The sequence below is a fragment of the Canis lupus genome, chromosome 16 (assembly GCF_003254725.2).
Source record: "Canis lupus dingo isolate Sandy chromosome 16, ASM325472v2, whole genome shotgun sequence".
Taxonomy (NCBI): Eukaryota; Metazoa; Chordata; class Mammalia; order Carnivora; family Canidae; genus Canis; species Canis lupus.
The window spans coordinates 30,830,660-30,855,258 of record NC_064258.1 but is presented as its reverse complement, the minus strand read 5'-3'; the positions used below and the strand labels follow the sequence as shown (position 1 = coordinate 30,855,258).

The 24,599-nt window shown below is 36.1% G+C and overlaps 1 long non-coding RNA gene across 2 annotated transcripts in view; it reads right to left on the bottom strand.

Moving 5' to 3' along the window:
- The window catches only part of LOC112664531 (uncharacterized), a 50,565-nt gene that overhangs the window by 5,530 nt on the left and 20,436 nt on the right, over positions 1 to 24,599 (bottom strand). Inside the window, exons 2-5 of one of the 2 annotated variants that reach the window (XR_003139799.3) lie at positions 22,028 to 22,143; positions 18,969 to 19,088; positions 16,864 to 16,989; positions 11,088 to 11,321 (exon numbers count right to left, since the gene is read on the bottom strand). This is a non-coding gene — a long non-coding RNA (uncharacterized LOC112664531). Of the gene's footprint in view, positions 1 to 11,087; positions 11,322 to 16,863; positions 16,990 to 18,968; positions 19,089 to 22,027; positions 22,144 to 24,599 lie in introns of those variants that run through there. The other variant, XR_007402651.1, reaches the window with a different exon arrangement.

Below are 24,599 nucleotides of genomic sequence, written 5' to 3'. Positions count from 1 at the left end.
TGGACATCGCCCTTAGCAACGTATTTATGAATATGTCAGGCAAGGGCAGCTAAAACAAAAATAAACTATTGGAACTATGCCAAAATAAAAAGCTTGTGCACAGAAAAGAAAAAGGAAACCATCTATAAAATAAAGGCAGCCTAGTGAATGGAAGAAAATATTTGCAAATGATATATCCAATAATGGGTTGATATGTAAAGAATATATAACATATTTTTAATATATAATATATGTTATATTTTTATATATATTAATATAATATATATAATTTAATGCATATAAAGAACTTATACAACCCAACACCAAAATGGGCAAAGGATCTGAATAGACATTTTTCCAGGGATCCCTGGGTGGCGCAGTGGTTTAGCGCCTGCCTTTGGCCCAGGGCGCGATCCTGGAGACCCGGGATCGAATCCCACGTCGGGCTCCCGGTGCATGGAGCCTGCTTCTCCTTCTGCCTTTGTCTCTGCCTCTCTCTCTCTCTCTCTCTCTCTCTCTCTGTGACTAACATAAATAAATAAAAATTAAAAAAAAAAAAGAAGCCATACAGATGGCCAATAGACACATGAAAAGGTGCTCAACATCACTAATCATCAGGGAAATGCAAATCATACCTGTCAGAATGGCTAGAATAAAAAAGATAGGAAATAACAAGTGTTGGTATAGGTATGGAAAAAAGGGAACTTTCCTGAACCGTTGGGAATGTAAACTGGTGCAACCACTGTGGAAAATAGTAAGGAGGTTCCTCAAAAAATTAAAAATAGAAATATCACAAAATCCAATAATTCCACTACTGGGTGTTTGGCCAAAGAAAACAAAAACACTAATTCAAAAAGATATATGCACCCCTATATTTATTGCAGCATTATCTGCAATAGTCAAGAGATAATGGAAGCAATGCAAGTGTCCATCAATAGAAGAACCAATAAAGACATGGTATATATACATTAGAATACTACTCAATCATAGAGAAAAATGAGATCTTGCCCTTTGTGACAACATAGATGGACCTAGAGGTATCATATTAAATGACAAAAGACAAAGAAGAACAGATATATGATTTCATTTATATGTAAAATCTAAAAAGCAAAACAAATGAACAGATAGAATCAGATTCTTAAATCCAGAGAAACAAATTGGTGGTTACCAAAGGAATGTGGGGGAGGGGCAACAGGAAAAAGAGATAAAGGAAATTAAAGGTAGCAAACTTACATATAAACTCTAAAAAGCAAAACAAATGAACAGATAGAATCAGATTCTTAAATCCAGAGAAACAAATTGGTGGTTACCAAAAGGAATGTGGGGGAGGGGCAACAGGAAAAAGAGATAAAGGAAATTAAAGGTAGCAAACTTCATATAGTCATGAAGATGAAAATACAGCATAGAGAATATATAGTCCATAATATTGTAATAATGTGTGGTGACAGATGGTGACTACGTACATCATGGTGAGTATGAACAACAACAAAAAAAATGAAATAGCATATGATCCTTTTCCTAAAATGCTCACACAGTCTTCCTGGGGCACGTTCATACAAACAAATCAAAGCTTGAACCTAATGCAGTGGAGCATAGAAGAAAGAACACCCAATTGTATTTGGTGTAACCATCAAACCATCATAGATGCTTAGAGCTTGAGCTTTGGCACAATAAATGAGCAACAGGGAACACATGCCAGGAGAGAGAACAACAAGAATAAATGGACAATGGTATAAAAGAAAATGGCACTTCCAAGGAAATGCATTTGTTGTGATGACAGCAGCACAGGGTACATACAGGAAGGGCACCAATTACAATAACTGAAACTTAAAAAAAAATGTAAGTTGGGCACAGGCCATAATAAAAGAAAATATCACTATGGGAAGCTATTGAAGAATTTTGTTAAGGAAATTATATGATGGTGTAAGTAAGACCCAAGTCAAGGAAAATAATAGGATGATCATCCCCATAGTTGTGAAAAGAGAAGATGAAAACCTTTGCAAAGGCAATGGCAATGATTATGGAAAAGAGGAAAGAGGTTGAGGATATATCGGAAGTTAAAATAGAGATAATTGAGTCATATAAAAAGATGGAAAGAAGACTAGAGGCACTCCCTGGTTTCTGATTAGTTTCTGGATAGCTTAGATTGTGTTTAATAAAATCAAGAATATAGGAGGATGTACAAGCTTTAGTGGAAAAGATAGCATTCTGATTTGACCATGTATATTTGGAGTTATCTGTGGAATTCTCCAGGCATTGGCACCCATACATCTGTAATTCAGGAAGGGGTTCTGGTTTGGAAACTTGGTTGTAAGAATCATCACTAGATAGGCATTAGTAGAAGCTGTGTCTTTGTATGAGAAAGCATTCAAGGTTCTTACCAACCACATCAACATACAATTCTAGCATCATCTATGGCATTTTTCTAATCAATTCCTTTCCTACAAAGAACATATTCTTTTTACTATCTCAGCAAAAATGTTGTGCACTTGTACCCCTATGTCCATGTTCATACAATTGCATTTTCCTAAAAAAAAATCTTCCTCCTTGCCAACATATTACCTTTCCATTAAATTAAACCTGAGTCTCTCAGGGTACCTGGGGGGCTTAGATGGTTAATCATCTGCCTTTGGCTCAAGTCATGATCTCAGGGTCCTGGGACTCAAGCTCCACATCTGGTTCCCTGTTCAACAGTGAGTCTGCTTCTCCCTCTCACTATGCTCCTTATCCCCTCATGTTCTCTTTCTTAAATGAATAAATAAAATCTTAAAAAAAAAAAGAATCCTGAGTCCTTCTTAGTCTGGGAACCCTTTTCTAGATAATTCAATCTCACGAATGCTTTCACTCCTTTCTAATTCCTATAGAATATATTGTCTATCTCAACTATTAGTTAATTATACCCTAGTAAACATTAATTTATAACTTTGCAATAATTTATATTAATGTACAATATAACACACATATAATATATATGTAAATATTTCTGTTCTACAAACTTATTATTTTTACAAGCAATGGATTATAACCTTTATGGTTGTATGTAATGTACCATATCACATACAAAATTTTAACAGTATCTGCTGTGAGTTTTATAATATACATCTTGGAACAACTATACTGCTATTAATGCTTATAAGACCTCTACAAAACTGTTGTGAGATTCAAGTGAAATTTATGAAAAGTAAATACTTTATAATTGTAAGCCATTTTATAAATTTGAGAAAGATTATATATTAATTAGATAGTAAGTATGTAAAATTGCATACATTATTATTTCCTCTATGCACAATGAGTGAACAATAAAAATGCACAATAAGAAACTTTGGATCAGCTAATAGGACACTACAGGCCAAACTTTGTGAAGTATAACTTCAGAGTCTTAGACGGTTGGCCTCTAACAGTAGGACCCCTCTTTTATGATGAGGGAAATATTTGCATTCTGAACTCAGAAAACAGAAGAAAAGAACAATTCTAGGATCACAGATGTTCAGGAAAATATCATGTTATTTCCTTCTTACATTTCCTTACAATTATGTTTTAAAACATGATGGCCATTTGCACACATTTTTAGAATGTAGAAATGAACACAGAAAACAACTTTTAAAAATAAGAAGTTGGAAATTTATGCCCAACTTCTAGACTTATTGTAAAGTTTTAGTAATGAAGACTGTAGTATTGACACCAAGATAGGAAACTACAGCATGATGAAAGTGAATAGGATATCTAAAAATAAACTCACTTATTTGGTCAGTTGCTTTTTCATTAAGATACCAAGAGAATTTATGGGAATAGCTTTCAACAAATGGGGCTGGAAAAATTGGATACCCATATGCAGGAAATGAACCTTAATCCTAACCTCACAGCTTAAACAAAAATTAAATCAAAATTGAACATAGGCTTTACTGTAAGAATTTAAAATCTAAAATGCCTAAAAGAAACAAAAGAGGGGCATCTGGCTGGCTCAGTGATTGAACATCTGCCTCTGGCTCAGGTTGTGATTCCAGAGTCCAAGGATCAAGTCCTGCATCAGGCTCCCTGCCCCACCCCGCCAACAGGGAGCATGCTTCTCCCTCTGCATGTGTCTCTGCCTCTCTATCTGTGTCTCTAATGAATAAATAAATAAAATCTTTTAAGAAAAAGAAAGTAAAGAAATCAGAAGAGAAAATCTTAGAGACCTTGGAATTGGCAACAATTTTTTAAATAGGACACAAAAATTATGAACTATAAATGTACAATTCAATAATAAATACAATTCAAGTACTTCATCAAAATTTGAAAAATGTGCTCTTCAAAAGATACTTTGATAAAAATGAAATAACAAGCCAGAAACTGAGAAAATATTTGCAAACATATATCTGAGAAAGGCTTTGAGTCTAGACTAAATAAATATTTATAATTTGATGTTAAGAAGATAAGGAACACAAATTTTTAAATAGGCAAAAATAATTGAATAGACATTTTACAAAGATGTGAATGACAGTAAATATGAGAAAAGATGCTCAAATCATTAGTCATTAGGAAAGTACAAATTCTTCTCACAACTACATATTACTGCATACCCACCAGAATGTCTAAAGTTTAAAAAGAATGATCTTATCAGTTGTTGGTGAGAACATAGGGCAATTAGAACCTACATTCACTGCTAGTGGGGATGTAAAATGGTTTAACTTCTCTGAAACATGTTTAACAGTTTCTTAAAAAAGTTAATCATAGGCATAATATACAAGACCGATATTTACCCAAAAGAAATGAAAATTTGTGTCTAAACAAAGATATGTACATGAATATCCACAGCATTTTTATTTGGAATAGAAAAAAACCTGGAAACAAGTAAGATGTCCATCAATATGTGAATGAATAAATGATTTACAGTATATCCATACAATGGAATATTAGTCAACAATAACAAGGAATACATTATTGATAATAATATGCCTTAATAAAACTAAAAAAATACATTAAAGACCAAATGTCTACTTCAAACAAAAAACATGCCTATTTGTATGCTTTCTTGAAAAAGTAGAAATTACTGCCAGAACTTCAGCTATGTTAACCGAAATACCTGCTTTGCTTCATATTTCTCTTATTGACCCTCCAGAAGTCCCACATTCATGCTCCATATTGTGTTGGGTCAGTGGAAAAAGAAAGCCAGTGTTCCACCTAGAGACTAGGAAAGATATGTATCTGCCTCTAGTCTCACACACGTCTCATAAGGGCTCAGACTGGCACTGTGTTTGGATGTGAATTCTGCTATGTCAATAAAGCAGGAAGCGTTTCTTCTCGCCAATAGTGATCAAGTAATTTCACTGATAAACTCCTTTCATTTGAGAAGTCACTCAACAAAGCAGGATCTATATGAGACACTTTTATCAGCCCCTTCACAAAGTAAATTCTGGACCTTTTCCTGCCATCCAGAATTCTATTTTCTGACATCTATGTGTTTCCAGGTACATCTACAGATTATAGAGATGTATCATATTGACCACAATAAGGGTTACAACAGAAAGTTACAAGGACAGTATAAGTTATCTCCATAAGCAGTCTGAGTTTAGTCCACTTGAAGATAGAATATGCTATATATCCAAGAATGAAGGAGCTTAGTCTTCCTTGGAAGAAAAAGAAACTTACCAAAAGAGAATGAGAATTGGCTACTCGCCTTCACCAGGCTTTTTCAGTCTCATGCACTGAGAGGATCACTTGCTGACTGAGTTATGAGCCAACTCTGACCATGGGTAGTAGTATATCAAGAGATACCTTCCCATCATCAAGGAGCAGTGAGCCTGAAATTTCTTTCTGCATTAAATTTGGTGTCAGCTTTGAACACTTGTGTACTCGCTGAGTTGTAGCTTCCCATTACCCATCTATAAATAGTTTTCCTAGTCCTAAGGTTTGGTTTTCTGAATTGTCTGATTACATTTCAATTCACTTCAGTGAATAGTCACTAAATCTTACTCTGTGCATTGAATTCTGTTAAATCAAGGGACCACAGGGATAAATACTGACTGAAAACTTACCAGTTCATGAAAATAGAAATCTAAGAAATACATGGACCTTGATCCCAGTGGACTCCTTTAAAATGGAAGACTGATCACCAAGCTTCTTACTAATCCTGGTCACATACTTATTTATTGATTGGTTCCATACATCTCCAGGGACCACTTTCTTTTATTGACCCAAAGTTCTTGCAACCATACCAGGGATCATCTTGGGCTCCTTGGGTACTGATACACAATGTGTGTTTTCCAAAAGTTTGGACACTGTAGTTTGTATAATGGGCAATCTATCTGGAATCATCCTTTCTGTTAACTGTTAGTACAGTCCATTCCTGCCATCTTTATCTTCCCTAGCAGCTTGCTATAATGTTCCATGAATCTTTGTACCCAAGCCTGACACGCTAAGAAACTCTAGTCAGTTTAACTCCAAATATCATTATAATTCACTTTAATATTCAAATATTGTCCTTTACTCACCAGAAATTCAGAGAGGGCTTCCAAAGTAAGTGCAAATATCAAGGATCAAGAGCTTAAATGCCAGCAGAGGCAAAAGAGACCATAATTTTATGCAAATGTTACAATAGAATAATTTGGGCATTGTAGAGAATGATCCAGAAAACTAATTTTTCTAGAATAGTGGAATCTGGCCTTGCTCTTTGACACAATAAAAGAAAAGAAATCATAGATAAGGAGATGCTCAAAGAGAGGGTTAATTTATAGGAACTGGTTATAAAGACAGGGGTTATTATCAGATGCATAGGAGAAAACTTTGGAAACTTTGGAATAGATAAAGGATACGGTTTTATATGACTCTGTAGTAGGAAGAGAAGAGAACAGGAAGGACACATGTATGTATTGAGATATTGAAGAACATAAAGAAACTCAAGTCAGAAGTTTTCAATGCTGCTAGTATCATAACTGTAGTTAGAACCTTCAGGTGACATGTGTAGGGGTGGCAACCTAAGGAAATTAATAATGTGGAATAATGTGGAGCAGTGGTTGTGGGGGATGCAACAAAGCATCCCCCACATATAAATAAATAGATCAAGGATTACTGAGCAGCATGGAAGGCCTGACTGTGTTTACTTAGCATGAAATTGCAGTGGACCCAATTATTTTAGTTTTGTGACTTCCTTTGTCTACTGCTGGCAGCTCAGCAGAAAGAGTTGAGAATGCTTGATGGGGTTATCCTGGGTTAGGGATAAAGTAAAGTAAACAGGACAGAAGGTTGGGAGTGGTAGTAGAGAATTCTAAGATATTAATGAGATGTCACTGAATTGTCTGACCATAGGTCCTAGGCTTTGTAGGAAGGCAAGTGGATTCATTATAAGAACTGGAAAATTTTAAGGGATTCATATTTATGAAGAAAGTAAAAGGCATGTCAGCAAGAATGACGATTACAAGGGCCTTATAAAAAGTTGATAGTCAAAAAAAAAAAAAAAGGCATCCCAGAGATCCCAAACTGAATGATAATGAGGTCTATTAGGCATTCTTACTATTATATATGTATTATGAAATAGAAGGATTGTAAAGGTCAAGACAACCATAAAAAAAGAGGAAATGTATAAGCAAGATGCTATGCTCATTGTGAAAGAGGGAAACATCATGGATGTTGATAGATGAATGTGGTGAATGTCTTCAGTCACCTAAAGGATACTAAAAGAAAATGGCAAAAACCTCAAAAGTAAACAAGTTACTGAGTGAAGCCATAGTCTGGAAGTAGAGACAGCATGAGACAGGTTAAAAAAAAAAAGTATGACTCCATCAACTTGTCTCACGAATTGTCAAGGCAAGAGGACAAAGAATTTGGTAAGAAAGCCAGGAAAAGGAAGCCACTGGAGAAAGCCAATTTTCATTTAAAGCTAAGAAACGGAAAGAGCACAAACAGAAAAGTCTCAGATCAGAGGAAAATTTCCTTGCTTACAGTACCACAAAGCTTCCATGTAGGAGGAGAGATGGGAAATGTGGAGGGCTCCTAAGGGCAAGAAAAGTCCAACTTGAAAAAAAAGGGGGAGTGCTGAAGACAGGAAGGAAAGGATTTGTTCCTGCAACAGCAAGTGTTGATATGTGGCGTGAAGGAAGTATTGTCAAAGAATAAGTGGCCTTAGCACTACCCAACAATTCTTTGCTAAATTCCTTACACTTTCACCTTACTACTTAAGGATAGTAGTCTAATATTGAAAAATATATCACTGAAGGTTGGTGGAGAAAAGAAGGTAAAAAGTAATGTGAGAAATAAATTTAGAAGTCAATCAACTCTTACAATACAGAAAGTGAATTTAATGAAGTTAAATAACCTGTCTCAACTTCCCCAGCTTGGAACTAGAATTCACATCTTTTAACCATCTGCCCCTAATTAACTGTCAGTCAAACAGACTCGTATTTTTGCCCCATCTCTGCTATTACCAAGCTTTCTTTGCTTTATTTTTAGTCACTGCCTGCTCTTTTGCTTTTATTATTTTTTTTATATATAAGTCACACAAAAAGGCAGAGTGCTTGAATCTTCCTGTGTCTCTTGGTGGTAGGGCGAACTAATGCTAACAATACTGCATGGGGCCTCATTTCCTCTTATTTATTTTTTAACATTTTATTTATTTGAGAGAGAGAGAGGAAGTGAGAGAAAGCACGAGGAGGGGGAGGGGCAAAGAGAGAGGGAGAAGCAGACTCCCTGTTGAGCAGGGAGCCTGATGCGGGACTGGATCCCAGGGCCCTGGAATCATGACCTGGCCGAAGGCAGACACTTAACTGACTAAGTCACCCAGGTGCCCCTCATTTCTTTTTTCAAACAGAATGGCAGGATAGACTTTTATTTATTTATTTATTTTTTAAACAGCCTTTTTAAAAATTTATTTATGATACAGAGAGAGAGAGAGAGAGAGAGGCAGAGATACAGGCAGAGGGAGAGGCAGGCTCCATGCACCGGGAGCCCGACGTGGGATTCGATCCCGGGGATCTCACCCTGGGCCAAAGGCAGGCGCTAAACCGCTGCGCCACCCAGGGACCCCCCCAGGATAGACTTTTAAATCTGAGTTCAAGATTCTCACATTTCCACTGACAGTTTTTGTCAAAATCTTATTTTATTAAAATTGCACACAGCTACAGGGTTTTCATCCTAGCCTGTGCTTTCCCTTTTATTTCTCATATTATTTCTCTGTAAAATAGTATGTAAAACATTAACAGACTTTACCACTGACAAATGTTTGAACTATGTCTAGTCAGTTCCTCTTTCTGGGTCTCTAAGTCATTTGTACATGAAATGAAGAAGTTGTATTATACTATTTCTCAAGTCATAAAAGCAGATATAAGAATTTGCTATAAAACTCATCTTCTTTCCTATTCTCCCTTCCCTTTCTCCACAAGTGTCAGGATTTTCCACAATCTCTATGGGTCCAAAAGTCTGGTCAGCTCTGAAATGGATGGTGGACAGAATCTACCCTAAGGTCATGCTGCCGTAACAAACAGCTCTCAAACTGCAATTTATACCCAAAGGGCCACAAAGTATCAGTTATGCAAGACCAGTAAGTTCTGGGAATCTAATATGCAGCAATACGACTATAGTTAGCAATATTGCATTGTGTACTAGAAGTTTGGTAAGAAGGCATATCTTAAGTAAGCCTCACCACAAAAGGAAACAAGAAGGATGGGATGCCTGGGTGGCTCAGTGGTTGAGCATCTGCCTTCAGCTCAGGGCGTGATCCTGGAGACCTGGGATCTAGTCCCACACCCGGCTCCCTGCGAGGAGCCTGCTTCTCCCTCTGCCTGTGTCTCTGCCTTTCTTTGTGTGTGTCTTTCAGGAATAAATTAATAAAATCTTAAACAAAACCAAAAAGAAAACAAAAAGGTAACTGTGAGGTGATGACTATTAATTAGTTTGATTGTGGCGATTATTTCACATGTATATGAATATCATCAAAACATCAAGCTGTGTACCTCAAAAGTATACAATTTTTATTTTTCAATTATAACACAATTAAGATGAAGTTTAGGGACACCTGGGTGGCTCAGCCTTTGAGCATCTGCCTTCGGCTCAGGTCATGATCCCGGGTCCGGGATCGAGTCCCACATCACACTCCCTGCAGGGAGCCTGCTTCTCCCTCTGCCTATGTCTCTGCCTCTCTCTGTGTGTCTCTCATGAATAAATAAGTAAAATCTTAAAAAAAATTAAAATAAAGATGAAGTTGGTCATTTTATACAAAGTCCATTGTGGGTCTGAATGAATCCCAGATTAACATTTTTCCTTGTGAAATCTCAGTATTCCAGGCAGCTTGGATCTCTACGTCAGAACTCACTGCCAAATCCTGGGTGACTAGATAGTCAAGCATTGAAAACAAAACGCCTTACAGGAAGATGACATGCAGTGCTTTTGCTCTCATTATATAGGCCTTCTGTAGTCTGTAGCTTTGCAGAATTTCAGGGGGTTGGGAAGTGTAAATCTCTCCAATCTCTTGATAAGAGAATTGGTCAATGAGAAATATTTGAAATGCCAACAATGAAATGGAAAAGTAGCATTTAGATTCCATTTTTTCCCCACTCTAAGTGCTGATAATAGCTAGAAATAATTCAATATTCTAAGCATTCTTACATTAACATGCTATTAAAATGTATATAGTAATACATAGGTACTTGTGTCTTAGTTTGAACAGTAGCTAAGGGAAACTGGTTGCTTCGGAAATGGTTATAAAGAATACCTGAGGGCAGCCAGGATGGCTCAGCAGTTTAGCACCTGCCTTCAGCCCAGGGTGTGGTCCTGGAGACTCGGGATCGAATCCCATGTTGGGCTCCCTGCATGGAGCCTGTTTCTCCCTCTGCCTGTGTCTGTGCCTCTCTCTCTGTGTGTCTCTCATGAATAAATAAATAAAATCTTGAAAAAAAAAAAAAGAATACCTGAGATTCCTGAAATCTAAGTCACAAATGACCATGGATTTAATACTCTGTATTTTCAAATTCAGGCAGTTTTTATTATTTGTGGAATTGGATTTTTCTGTTAGACTTTTGGTTTGGGATTGTTTTTTGGCCTATAAAAACATGTAAAATTCAAAAATCACGTATCCAATATATATATCTGTTGTATTAAATTACATATCTCAGTAATATAAAAATAAAATCCTTACCCAGCATGTAGTTCTGTGCCGCAGTAAAAAGGCTTCTAGCAGTAGATTTAAAAAGGGAAATAGGTAGTAATAAATTCACATGCAAAAGGATTGATTTCTCACCATCCATTGACAAAATTACCCCGAATTTATGCAAAATTAGTAAGGTTAAGATAAGATGTCTGGATCTATGCTTTGAGATTTTCTTGAAGGTGCATTTTACTGTTCACCTCTTTATTTTCCTTGATTTGCACTTCATCTATGGAGAGATGGACACATCTATCAAAAGTCTACCAAGGCACCGTAGGCATTTTCTTCGCATGTTTCAAACTAAAGTTAGTGGTTAATAGGTAAGCAATGTATCTATATCCTCTCCAGGCCCTTTCTCATATAGTAGATTCCCACAATAATTACTAGTGGGCAAGTGGGACTCATGATTCTGAAACTCTCTCCACAATTGATTGGATCAGGGACAAAGGGTCATCTGATTCCCAATAAAATAAGAGATAGAGTGCCTTGAAGCACTTCAGAGTGCTTCTGAGTCTGGCTGAGGAGCACCCAGAAAACCAGCTATACTGGTATCCATAAGATTATTACTCTAACTTTGGGGGGAAAATGTAGTTTTTCATGTGTTTGCTTTGCTTGGGGTAGTTTTCAAACCGTTATGTTCCTTTATAACCAAATTATCCCTGATGAAAACACAAGACATATGCTTAGATAATAGTAGTCACAATGGCGGGTAATAATTTTGAGAATTTACTATGTTTCAGACACTATTCTAAGTGCTTTGCATGTATTAATTCTTTCAATCCTCACAACTGCCTAAGATAGTTACTAATATTATTCTCAATTTATATAAAGAAACCAAGGCACAGAAAGGTTAGATCACCTGACAAAATCACAGAGCTACTAAGTGACAGAGCCAGAATTCAAACCTATGAAGTCTGACTCGAAAGCATGTGCTTTCACAACTGTGTTACAGTGCCCTGGTAGGCAACAGTGCTTGGTGTCTCTCTGCTTGGGTTTACATTTATTAATGCTGAAAGCAGAAAATGGTAGATGTGAGATGTTCCAAAGTATAGCATCTCCAGAATAAGACATCTGGGAAATCGTTGGGAGTCTGAAAGAGAGTATCAGGTCTGGAGATGCCAGGAACTAATGAACAGTAATCAGAACGCTGCAGTAATTGCCTGAGAAGTTTGCTGAAATCCTCGCTCAGAGCAATGGTGTGAAGTGGAGTATGAAAGTTATGCGTGATGGTGGTAAGAGGAATGTTTTTGCTATTGCCTTATAGCCCCTTAACTAAGAGTTTATAAATTAAAGCATCAGCTTATATACATGAATCATTTCCTGAGTGGCTAGGTTCAGTAAGCTTTTACTTTTCCTGAAAGATAATTGATTTAGCTGTTTTGAACTATATCCTTTCTATTGCTGATAAATTCAGTACTGTACTGACTGGCAAGAACTTAATTATTATGTTTATAACAGGTAACTTCAACAATTGAATTAAACCCTACCACTTCATTACCAGAACTAACATAGGCTAAGCATTCTGCTACCTGAACAGATTTCTGCAGATACTGCCACAAGTCATGCTTCTCATTTCCTCTCTCTTGACAAGAGACATCAGGTATATTATGAAGTGTGGCTAATTTTAATCCACTGTGTTAAACAAAGCACCTTTTGTTACCTCAATCATACTCCATTCCTTCATGGGAAACACTCAGCATGACTCATGGTACCTGCTGGTACTCATTACCTTGGGCTGTGTAAGAGGTAAAATAAAAATGATCAGATTTAAAGGGCCAGAAGTAATAAGGAAGCAGAAGGAAAATCATCTGGAATAAATGGTTATACGAGGACATGGCAAGTGCCCAGTAGCTAAGTGTTGAGCCTTGGCAGTGCTTCCTGGTCCCCACATCACATAAAGGCAAAACAAAATTTCCTACATTCGGGATCCCTGGGTGGCGCAGCGGTTTGGCGCCTGCCTTTGGCCCAGGGCGCGATCCTGGAGACCCGGGATCGAATCCCACATCAGGCTCCCGGTGCATGGAGCCTGCTTCTCCCTCTGCCTGTGTCTCTGCCTCTCTCTCTCTCTCTCTCTCTGTGACTATCATAAATAAATTAAAAAAAAAAATTTCCTACATTCTAAGTAGTAGGAAACAAATCAGTGACCCTGCAGGGAGAAAGGCTCACGATTGCTCTGGCGCTTGCATCTACAAGTGATAAGCAGAGGAGTCAAAATCATTGCAGAATATTGAGAAGACTTTACTACCAACAGGTGAACCTGAAGTTTAATATCCAGGTTAAGATAAAGGAGGTAGTGTTAACTAATAGATCAATACAAAATATTCACAGATGGAGGCTGCTAAGGAATATGATTCACTTTCCTCTCTTTTTACCAATGAAGTCAAAATGCTTTTGAAAAATTTGGAGACTGAAATAATGGACAAGATTTTGTGGAACAACGTTTCACTCTCTAACCCTTTGAGGTGCAGCCTGGAGACCTCAAACTTTGCACTTGAATTTAGGAATTTCCTAAGTGTGGTGGCCCTTGTTGGGAGCCTTTAATAAACTGTGGTAATTGTCCCTTTTCATCAACTTGGCATTTTTTTTCTGGCATTTTAGAGATTATCCATCACTTTCATGGGGAGGGGAGCAGATGTATCACATCAGGCAGTTTTATAATCAGCAATTTCCTTATCTATTAGGCTCTTCCATCATTGATCTAGGCTAGAGATTCCCGAACATTTTTAATATAAGAATCACTTGGAGAGATAGAACTTTTATACCATTACTGGGATCACTCCCAGTAGTTTTAGGTGGGGTCTGGAAATCTAAATTTTTTAACAGTGACTCAGCTGATTCCTAAGCAGGTGCTCCAAAGACCACACTTTAGGAAACACTTCCCATGAATCACCAAATCTGCAGAGCCCATTGCTTAGGAATAACCCTGGTGAGGGCTCTGCTTAATACCAATTTGAAATTAGGTTCAGAGGAGTGCTGAAGATGAAAAGATAGATCAACAAGAAAGTCTACCACAAGCCCATGATGCATCTAACTCCAGTGCATGGGCTAGCTGTCCCTAGAGTGAGAAGCAAGTCTTGCTTTTGATAACTAGAAAAGAACTCAAGAGGAAGTTCCTCAGAAAATGGAGTTTCCTAACATCTTAGATCCATTCACTCTAGTGGTCAGAATCATACCTATTTCTAGTAATCAAGATTATTCTGGAAGTTTATTATGATCAGTCTTCTCACTGAGATCTGCAATCTCAAAATAGTAGCTCTGTTCCTTTCTCTTGACCTGGAAATCCCAGAGGTGTGCTGCTCACCGATGCGGTTCTTTACTTAAGGAAAAGCACCAACCCATTTTGATTTTGTTTCACTGTCACTGCTCTCAAGTCCCCTAAAGTTCCACTTTTGACCAGCATGAGGTCTAAGTCCCAAGAGGAAACCTGTGATAGTTCAGTCAGTTGCTAAACAGCTGTCTATCATCTTGCTGAGTTTATTCCTAACCCCCACATACTCGTGCATATGTAAAAAAAAATAGACCTACAGCAAAATATCAAATAAAAAATTAATATTTTATAAATATTTCATGTTAAAATGGATCAGTAGAACTATTACATTATGTACAAAATATTGTTTTTTTTAAAATTCTATTTTCCCAAAGAATTTAATAAACCACCAATTTATACAACCCACTAAACAAAGTCCTCTAATACTAGTATTAGGAGAACCAAACCATTTTTGAAACTAAAAACTACATGAAGAAGGTCTCATAAGAAGTGGACCTTGTAATTAGTTAAGCTTTTAACCCCTGCTGCCTCTGTAAATTAAGATGTTTTGGTTCTTATTAACCACTGCTCCTGTAAGTTCCTTTTCTTTGGAATCTGAGATAAATCAAAATGGGAAATATTTTTGACTTCTGAATTGATTAACTGCTTAACCAACATTTACAGAAGGTATCCATTAGGATCTATAGGAGCAATTTCTTAAAATAAGTACTTACAAGTTGCTTTCCATTTGCCCAAAGTGATCCTTCACCTTAAAGTATAGTGAGGTGACTGAATGTCAGAGCTATTTCTTTGATGGCTAATAATGAGCCTTGCTCTAAGGGCAGTGGCCTGGTCCCTTTTCGATGATATTCCCTAGTAATACATCATGTCTGACATTTAACCCTTTTATAATTCAGTGGAAATACAGGCCCCTGCTGTTTTAATGCCTATGGGAGAATCAAATATGCTGAGGGATGTAATCGCTCCTTCTTAAGGAAAGCCTTAGCCTTCAAGTCACCTATTTTTAATATTTTTCAAAAGCTTGCAGCTGAGAGTAGATAAACCTGTCAGTTATTTGCTCATATCAAAGTTTAATTGTATTATTTTAACAGGATAGTGGGCTACTTCATACACTTGGCTTTCTTTGACACCAAATATGGGAACAGGAGATGCACAAGTCACAGAGGTAACAACAAAATCTTAGAATAGTAAAGTATAACAGGAATTTAGAGATGATGGTGTCTAACTTCATTTTACAGACGAAGAAAACGAGGTCCAGAGAGTTGTGTTTCTGTTGTTCCAGTAGTCGCATTTTCTAATGACTCTCTTTTCTATCTCTTCCTGGAAATTTCAGCTTTCTTCCATGTGACCAGCTTCTACATATTCTAAGCAGCAATCCAATGCTGCAAGCCCATAGCAGTTTGTTCTTATGATACACTGCTAATAATATTTTATTAAATAATTGGCTGCATATCCATCTCTTTAGGGGCAGTGCCTTAATTGTCTTTTTAGTCTCAGTTCCAACAACAATGCATTGAACAGAGAAGTTAATAAAATGAAAAAAATCAGTAACTTGCTCAAGTTCACACAAGTAACCATGAAGAGGGCCACTGGTTTTTGTTTTTATTTTTAAACTCTCTCCACCTAGTATTATTTCTACCATGTTAGGCTGACTCAGAGATTGTAGAAGAATCAGCGATGTCTGTTATGCTTCTCTTTTTATCACAATACATCTGGAAAAGGTGTAAATTGTTGAAAAGACTTAGATATATTTTTTTAAGTAACATTTGATCTCATCTTTTGGAAAAGAGAAACAAAAATAGCAAGACCTTATGACTTAAATAGCATAGCTTTAAAATGCTGGTTTTCCTAATATCTGTGAAATTATTCAGTTAACCTGAACTGTCTACCTGAGAAATTAATCAATTTATCTGAATCCCTCTTCCTAAAAGGATTACTGTAAAAATTAAAGGAGATTGTTGGTAAACTATGACATTTTGTAGAGGCTAGTTCTCTCCTGCATTTCTCACTAATTTGACACTATATAATTTCCAAGATTTTTGTTTTTAACATTATCTCAGCTGAGTCATTATATAGCTCTGTGAGGTGGCCAAGAGAGATATTACCCTCTAATTATAGGCATAGAAAATGGCATGTTTGAGATATGTTTCTGAGAATTATATAAATAAGAAACAGATTTTTTTTTTTTGCATCTATCAACACAGTGTCCATCCAGTGCCAGGAATCAAACCTAAATCTTCCCATGTGCTAAAGTAAAGATAAATATAAGCTCTCTCTTCCATGGATAGCTGGACTTTCCTAGAAAATTCCAGGAGAATCCAAGATGAACTGTGATTAGTTCTCAGAAATAACCACAATCCAGTCTGGCAAGGACTAATTTGGGTCAGGCATGCTATCAATGTGATAAAAACTATAAAGAAAAGAAACTAAAAATATACATCAAACAGGGAGGTGATTACTATTCATTTATAAATGAAATATATGGACATATCTTTCTACATACCACTGAGATGCTTCAGGTGACAGATCAATATTTTCTGAGTGGGTCAATTTATTCATTATGTCTCGAATCTTAGTGATGGTTCTAAAAGCATTTGAATAGCTGATGGACGCAGGAAGCTCTAGTCATCTGTTTGTTATGTAATACAGAAGACAGAAGTCAGATTGTTAAAGTACGGTGTTGCCCAAGATTCATGTAAGCATGTGGTTATCCAGTTTTCCCAGCATCATTTATTGAAAAGATTATCCTTTCCCCAGTGAATATTCTTGCTTCTCTTTTCAAGTATTAGTTGACAACATACATGAGGGTTTATTTCTAAACTCCCAATTCTGTTTTCTTGATTTATGTGTCTATTTTTATGTCAGTATCATACTGTTTTGATTACTATAGCTTAATAGTATGATTTGAAATCAAGATATGTGATGCCTCCAGGTTTGTTCTTTCTGAGGATTGCTTGGGGATCAAGATCTTTTCTGGTTCCAAAAAAAATTAGGACATTTTTTCTATTTCTATAAAATAATGCCATTTAAATTTTGGTAAGGATTGCATTGAATCTATAGATGGTTCTGAGTAATATGGACATTTAAACAATATTAATTCTTCCAATGCATGAACATATTTGCCATTTGCTTGGGTCTTATTCAACTCCTTTAATTTTTTATGATCACATTCATATTATTATTTACTAATCAGTTCATTTTTAATTTTTATTGAAGTATATTGACATACAATATTATATTAGCTTCAGTGTACAACATAGTGATTCAGTGATTATTTACATTATGAAATGCTCACTACAGTAAGTGTAGTTACCATCCATTGGTACACAAAGTATTATATTATTGACTATATTCCCTATGCTGTACTTTACATCCTGTGACTTATTTATTTTATAACTTGGAGTGTGTGCCTTAATCCCTTCACTTATTTCACCCAATAGTCCCACCCCTCTCTCTCTGGCTTCCACTAGTCTGTTCATTCTATTTACAAGTTTATTTCAGTCTTTGTCTGTTTGTTTGATCATTCATTTTGTTTTTCCAGATTCTACATATAAGTTAATTCATATGGTATCATCAAAGTCCTATAGTATTCAGTGTATAGATCTTCCACTTCTTTTGTTAAAGTTATTCCTAAATATTTTATTGTTTTTATTGCTATTGTGAATGGGATTGTTTTATTTCTTTTTCAGACATTTTGTTGTTGATGTTTAGAAACATAACTGATTATTGTGTGATGATTTTGTATCTTGCGATTTTACTAAATCTGTTAATTACTTCTAACAATTTTTGGTGGAGTCTAAGATTCTCTCTATATAAAATCACATCATCTGCAAACAAAGATAGCTTTGCTTCTTCCTTTTCAATGTGCATGCCTTTTATTATTTTTTGTTCCCTGGTTTTCCTAGATGTGGGTTTGTCATATATGGCCTGTATTGTGTTAAGGTATGTTACTTCTACATTCAGTTAGTTGAGCATTTTTATTATAAGAATGTTTTATTCTGGCGGATGCTTTTTCTGCATCTATTAAGATCATCTGACTCCTATCTTTCAATATATTAATATGGTGTATCACATCTATTGATTTGCTTATGTTGAACGGGCTTTGCATCCCAGGAATAACTCCCACTTGATCCTGATACCAAAGCCAGAGAAGGACACCAGAAGAAAAGTGAATTATAGAACAATGCTTCTGATGAATATCACTCTTAAAATTTTCAATAAAATATTAGTGAACAGAATTCAACAGCACATTAAAATGATCATATGCCATGAACATCTAGTATGTTTAAAAATTATGCTGGAGTAAGGAGATAGAAACTGAATGAAGTACTGATATATCTTTAGAGACCTTGGATCAAGGAACCAAAATTTGTGGGAGAGAGAAAATAACAAATAAACAACCTATACAAGTAATATATAGAGAGATATTCCTAAGCTTGAATCCCAGATCTACAAAGTAATAGCTGGTGACATTGGGTTAGTAGCTTAACTTTTCTGGGATTAAAAATATTCTGAAAAAATAAATCTTCATAAGTGTGTTCAGAATATAAAATTTAGATCAATTTAAATTGACATGGGGGTGGTAAGTTATTGTGGATAAGAACTCACCCTCAGGAGTTCTACTGCCTTGGCTCATACTCTACCTGTCCCATTACTAGTTCCTTGACAACTTAGACAATTTTTCAGATTGGATAATTTAGTTGTTTTCTTGGTTCTTAGTTTAATCACCTGTGAAATAGGGAAAATGGAAAAAGCAGAAGGTTTAAAGTGTTACCAACAGCTCTGACTTGTCTACTCTGAGTTTATCATACCTTTAAGAAGAAGTAGGGCTATTCCAGGGAGAATTCATGGCTAGAAATATAGATATGGGAATGACAAGTATATACATGATAATTAAAGTCAGTATTAGACATAGGGCAGATGATCTGAAAGTGGGGGAACTATTAGAACTAATAAATGTAGTTAGTAAAGTTGCAGGATACAAATCAATATACAAAAATCTGTTGTATTTCTATACACTAATAGTAAAGTAGCAGAAAAATAAATTAAGAAAACAATCCAACTTATAATTGGCATCAAAAAGAATAATTTACTTAGGAATAATTTTTTAATTCTATTTTCATTATTTTTGAAATTTATCTATCTATTTATTTATTTATTTAAGACAGAGAGACAGCATGAGTGGGGGAAGAAGCAGATGGAGAAAATAGACTCCCTCCTGAGCAAGGAGCCTGATGAAGGGCTCAATCCCAGGACCCTGAGATCATGACCTGAGCTGAAGGCAAATGCTTAACTGACTGAGCCACCCAGGCACCCCTACTTTGGAATATATTTAACTGAAGGGGTGAAAGACCTGTATTTTCAAAACTATAACATATTAATGAAAGAAATCAAAGGTGACACAAATAAATGGAAAGATATATCACACTCATGGACCAGAATAATTAATATTGCTGAATGTTTACACTACTTAAAACAATTGACAGATTTATAGCAATCTCTATCAAAATACAACAGGGGCACCTGAGTGGCTCAGTCAGGTAATTGACCAACTCTTGGTTTTGGCTCAGGTCATGATCTCAGATCACGAGATAGAGCCCATGAAGGGCTCTGCACTCAGCATGAAGTCTGCTTAAGGATCTCTCCCTCCCCCTTTCCCCACCCTGCTTTCATTCTCTCTCTCTCTCTCCCTCTCTCTCTCTCTAAAAAAAAAAAAAAAAAAAAAAGTAATTACCACAGAATTAGCACAAATAATTCTAAACTTTGTATGGAACCACAAAATACCCTGAATAGTCAAAGCAATCTGAGAAAGAACAAAGTAGAAGTATCACAATCCCAGATTTCAAACTATATTGCAAAGCTACATACTGGCACAAAAATAAACACATAGATCAATGGAACAGAATTGAAAACCAAAAAATAAAACCCATGCTTATATGGTCAATTAATATACAGTATAAAAAATAAGAATATACAGTTTGGAAAAGACACCCTTCAGTAAATGGTCCTAAGAAAACTGGACAGTCACATGCAAAAGAATGAAACTAGACCACTTTCTTATACCATATACAAAAACAAAATGGAGTGAAGACCTGAAACCATAAACTTTTAAAAGAAAACATAGGCAATAATCTTTTGTATATCAGCATTAGCAGTATTTTTCTGGTCCTGTCTCCTCAACAAGAGAAAAAAAGATATAAAAGGCAGAAGTAAACAATTGGGATTGCATCAAACTAAAAAGCTTTTGTACAATGAAGGAAGCCATCAACAAAATGAAAAGGCAACCTACTGAATGGAAGAGATCTTTGAAAATGATAAAGCAGATAATGGATTAATATCCAAAATATATAAAGAACTTATATAACTCAACACCAGAAAACCCAAATAGCCTGATTTTAAAATGGCCAGAGATTATGAGTAAATATTTTTTCCAAAGACAACAGAGATTGGGAGACCTGGATGGCTCAGAGGTTGGGTGCCTGCCTTGGGCTCAGGTCATGATCCTGGGATACAGGATCGAGTCCCGCATTGGGCTCCCTGCGGGGAACCTGCTTCTCTCTCTGCCTGTGTCTTTGTCTCTCTCTCTCTCTCTCTGTGTCTCTCACGAATAAATAAATAAATCTTAAAAAAAAGTTAAAAAAATAAACAAAGACAACAGAAATGGCCAACAGACACATGAAAATATGCTCAATGTCACTAATCATCAGGGAAATGCAAATCAAAACCACAGTGAGATACCTCCTCAGAGGTATGTCAGTATGGCTAGTATCAAAAGGATAAGAATAGCTTATAATTTAGTCAGAATGGCTAGTATAAAAAAGATAAGAAATAGCAAGGATTGGCAATAATGTGGAAAAAAGAAAATACTCCTGCACTGTTGCTGGGAATGTAAATTGGTGCAATCACTGTGGAAAGCAGTTCAGAGGTTCCTCCAGAAACTAAAACTACCATATGACCCAGTGTTTCCACTTCTGGGTATTTACCCAAAGAAAACAAAAACTGTAATTCATAGAATTCTTTGTATACCTTTATATATATATGTATATATATATATATATATATATATATATATACTCCCTTATGTTTATTGCAGCATTATTTACAATATCCAAAATATGGAAGCAATGTAAGATGAATGGATAAAGAAGATGGCATGTGTGTGTATAGTGTATAAATCAGTGTATATATATACTGATAATTCACTGATAACATAAACATAAAAATTTTAAATGTTATTTATTATATATTTACTAAAAATAAATACATATTTTGTATATAATAAATGTATAACATACTATATATAATAAATACATAAGATATAAGATTATATACAAATATATAACATATACAAATATGTAAGATTTAATATGTACATATAATAAATATATAACATATATATTTTGCATATGATATATATAACATATGCAATGGAATATTACTCCCATAAAAAGAATGAAATCTCACTATTTGTTATAACATAAATATTGCTACAGGTGGGGGATGTACAAAATAGGTAAATAGGGTAAAGAGATAAATTATTCTGGTTCTCAAATAAAATTAAATATAAAATTAAAATGAAATATAAAGTTAAAATAATAAATTATTTTTCATTATACTTAATAATTGATTAGATTATTTACATAATAAAAGCAGGTTGACTAGTTTACCTTGTTTGTTTCAATGCACTGAAATAATATTAATTCAAATAGGCTGTCTTGACTTTCATCCAATTTTTCCTTGTGCTGCAGCACTTCCAACACAGATGAGGGGGCCCAACAGGATCCTAAGTAGTCAAATTCAAAAAGTTTTCTTCATTTCAAAAAGTCACAGCTTAACTATGCATTTTGATATCAAATAGAAGTACCTTTTCAAAGTAGGAATTTGACTGCCACAAGAAGAACAGTCAATAACTATTCAAGAATGAAACACCACTGAGACGATTCTAAGGAGTGAGAGAGAGAAAAAAAAAAAAAAAGAATGAGCTTGAAGCTAACCCCTACACGACAAAGACTAAGGTTACATTAGAAAAATAAGAAAAGGGGCTAAATGTTGACAGCAATGCCTGTTCACCAGGTTAGGGTAAACCATGCACAGAGACCTATCCTGAGCCTCCAACTTCTCTAGTAGGAAAAGAGAACCCAGGGAGGACAATCAGATCCCCCACCAGTACTGTGGGTTGCTTTGTGAGAGCCACTATTCTGATCTTATCCCATAGAGATTGCAAGGGAATCTTCAGGGGTCAACTACTGGGAATGACTCTGATAAGGTAGAGGGGAAAGTCTTACAACAACCAGCACATGGATCTTGGTCGACCAAGTCTATATCCACAGCACCCAAGTGCTAGTCACAACCAGCAGTTTTGTTTATGTGCAAAACCAGGTTAGTAGTGCACTCTGATCAGGAAACTTGGCAGACTGAAGATCTTATTGATTCATATTACTAAACAAGAAGTTCTTGGGGCAGCCCGAGTGGCTCAGCAGTTTAGCATCACCCTCAGTCCAGGGTGTGATCCTGGAGACTTGGGATTGAGTCCCACATCAGGTTCCCTGCATGGAGCCTGCTTTGCCCTCTGCCTATGTGTGGTTTCCTCTGTGTGTGTGTGTGTGTGTGTGTGTGTGTGTCCCATGAATAAATAAATAAAATCTTTTTAAAAATTAAAAAAAAAGAAGTTCTGCAAGCCCTAAAGGCCTGGTTTGCCCATTTGCAGAAAAGATGCTGAATCACAGCCCTTAAACACTGTGGCAAGAGTTTCCTGGGCACATCTGAATACAGGGGTTGGTGACAATACCTGAAAGCTGTGTGGCCCAATAATATTTGAGGTAAGAGGTTTATCACTCCCATAACAAAGCAAGTTCTGAATATAGAAGACTCCCATAGTATGCATAGGCACAAAACTGTGGGTCCCTCCCAGCCTGTCCCAACCAGAGAGGTTGTTTGGGAAATTGAGAGTCCCTTGAAGCAGCCCTTCCCCCATCCTTCTTAGGCAAGGTTGCTGAGACATAGCTCCACCAACCCACTCTGGTTCCTAGCCCCATTCAACCAAAAGGGCTATTGATAACATCTGGAAGCCATACAGATCAGTGGCACTCAAGTGGAAGGAGGGGCAGGCAGAGCAAACCCTGAACTTGTTTGGCCAAGCAACTTGAGGCATGGGTCAGCTTGAGCTAAGACAACAAAGAATCTCAGTGGTCTTAGAGCTCCTTCTCCCATTGGGTCCAAGCATAGAAATTAATTTGTAGTTCTGCTCATTACTGAATATAGACTCCAGCCTGCCCATACAGGGAACCTAAATGGAGCAAATGAGAAACTATGTAGCCCATTCAAAAGTTTTGCTTACAGTAGTATTTGAACAGAGAGAACAGCCCATGGCTTTCTGAATCTGCAGAGAAGAACTGGTAACCTTGCCTGACCAGGAAATTTAGTGCACACTTTTGCCTGATTTGGAGCCCACACAATGAGTCTCAGCTACAGGTCCTGGGTCTCAGATTTTGATGCCTTCTAGGGCAGGCAAGCTAATTCATATTACTACAGAATATAGTCTGTAGTCCCAACTCTCTAGTAAGCCTGACCAGAGAATCCAGGTAAATGCAGGACCCATCTTACAGCATCACTGAGTAGGAAGCCAAACAGTCCAATCCAACTATTCTCAGCCATTAACACATACTCCCATCCCCAACCTCAGAGGGCAAACAGTTTTCTCACTCAAAAATAGAACATAACAGCAATACTCCCTTGCCCAAGAACATTACCCAGAAACTCAAACTAAGCTACTGGTGAAGATCTGTCTCTGCCAAAGCAAACCTAAAGTCTGGAAGGGGAACCTGATTAGTCAAATATGCAAATATCACTACAAAGAGTCAATGATTTTTTAAAAAGTAAATATAACACTGACAAAGGAAACTAATAAAGCTTTAATAACCGATCTTAAAGAAACAGAGATCTATAAACTATCAAAAAATCAGAATAATCTTAAAGACATTTAATGATTTAATGAACTGCAAGCACAGACAGACAACTAAATAAAATTAGGGAAATAATGCATTAAAAATGAGATCAACAAGGCAATGGAAACCATTAAAAACCCTAAAAATCCTAGAGATGGAAAATATAATAACTAAACTGAAGAATTTAATAGTTTCAAAAGTAGACTCAACCATATAGAAGAAAGAATAAGTGACTTTCAATCTTATAACTTGTAAAGTGAAAAGAAGGAAAATAGTTAAGAAATTCTACAAGACT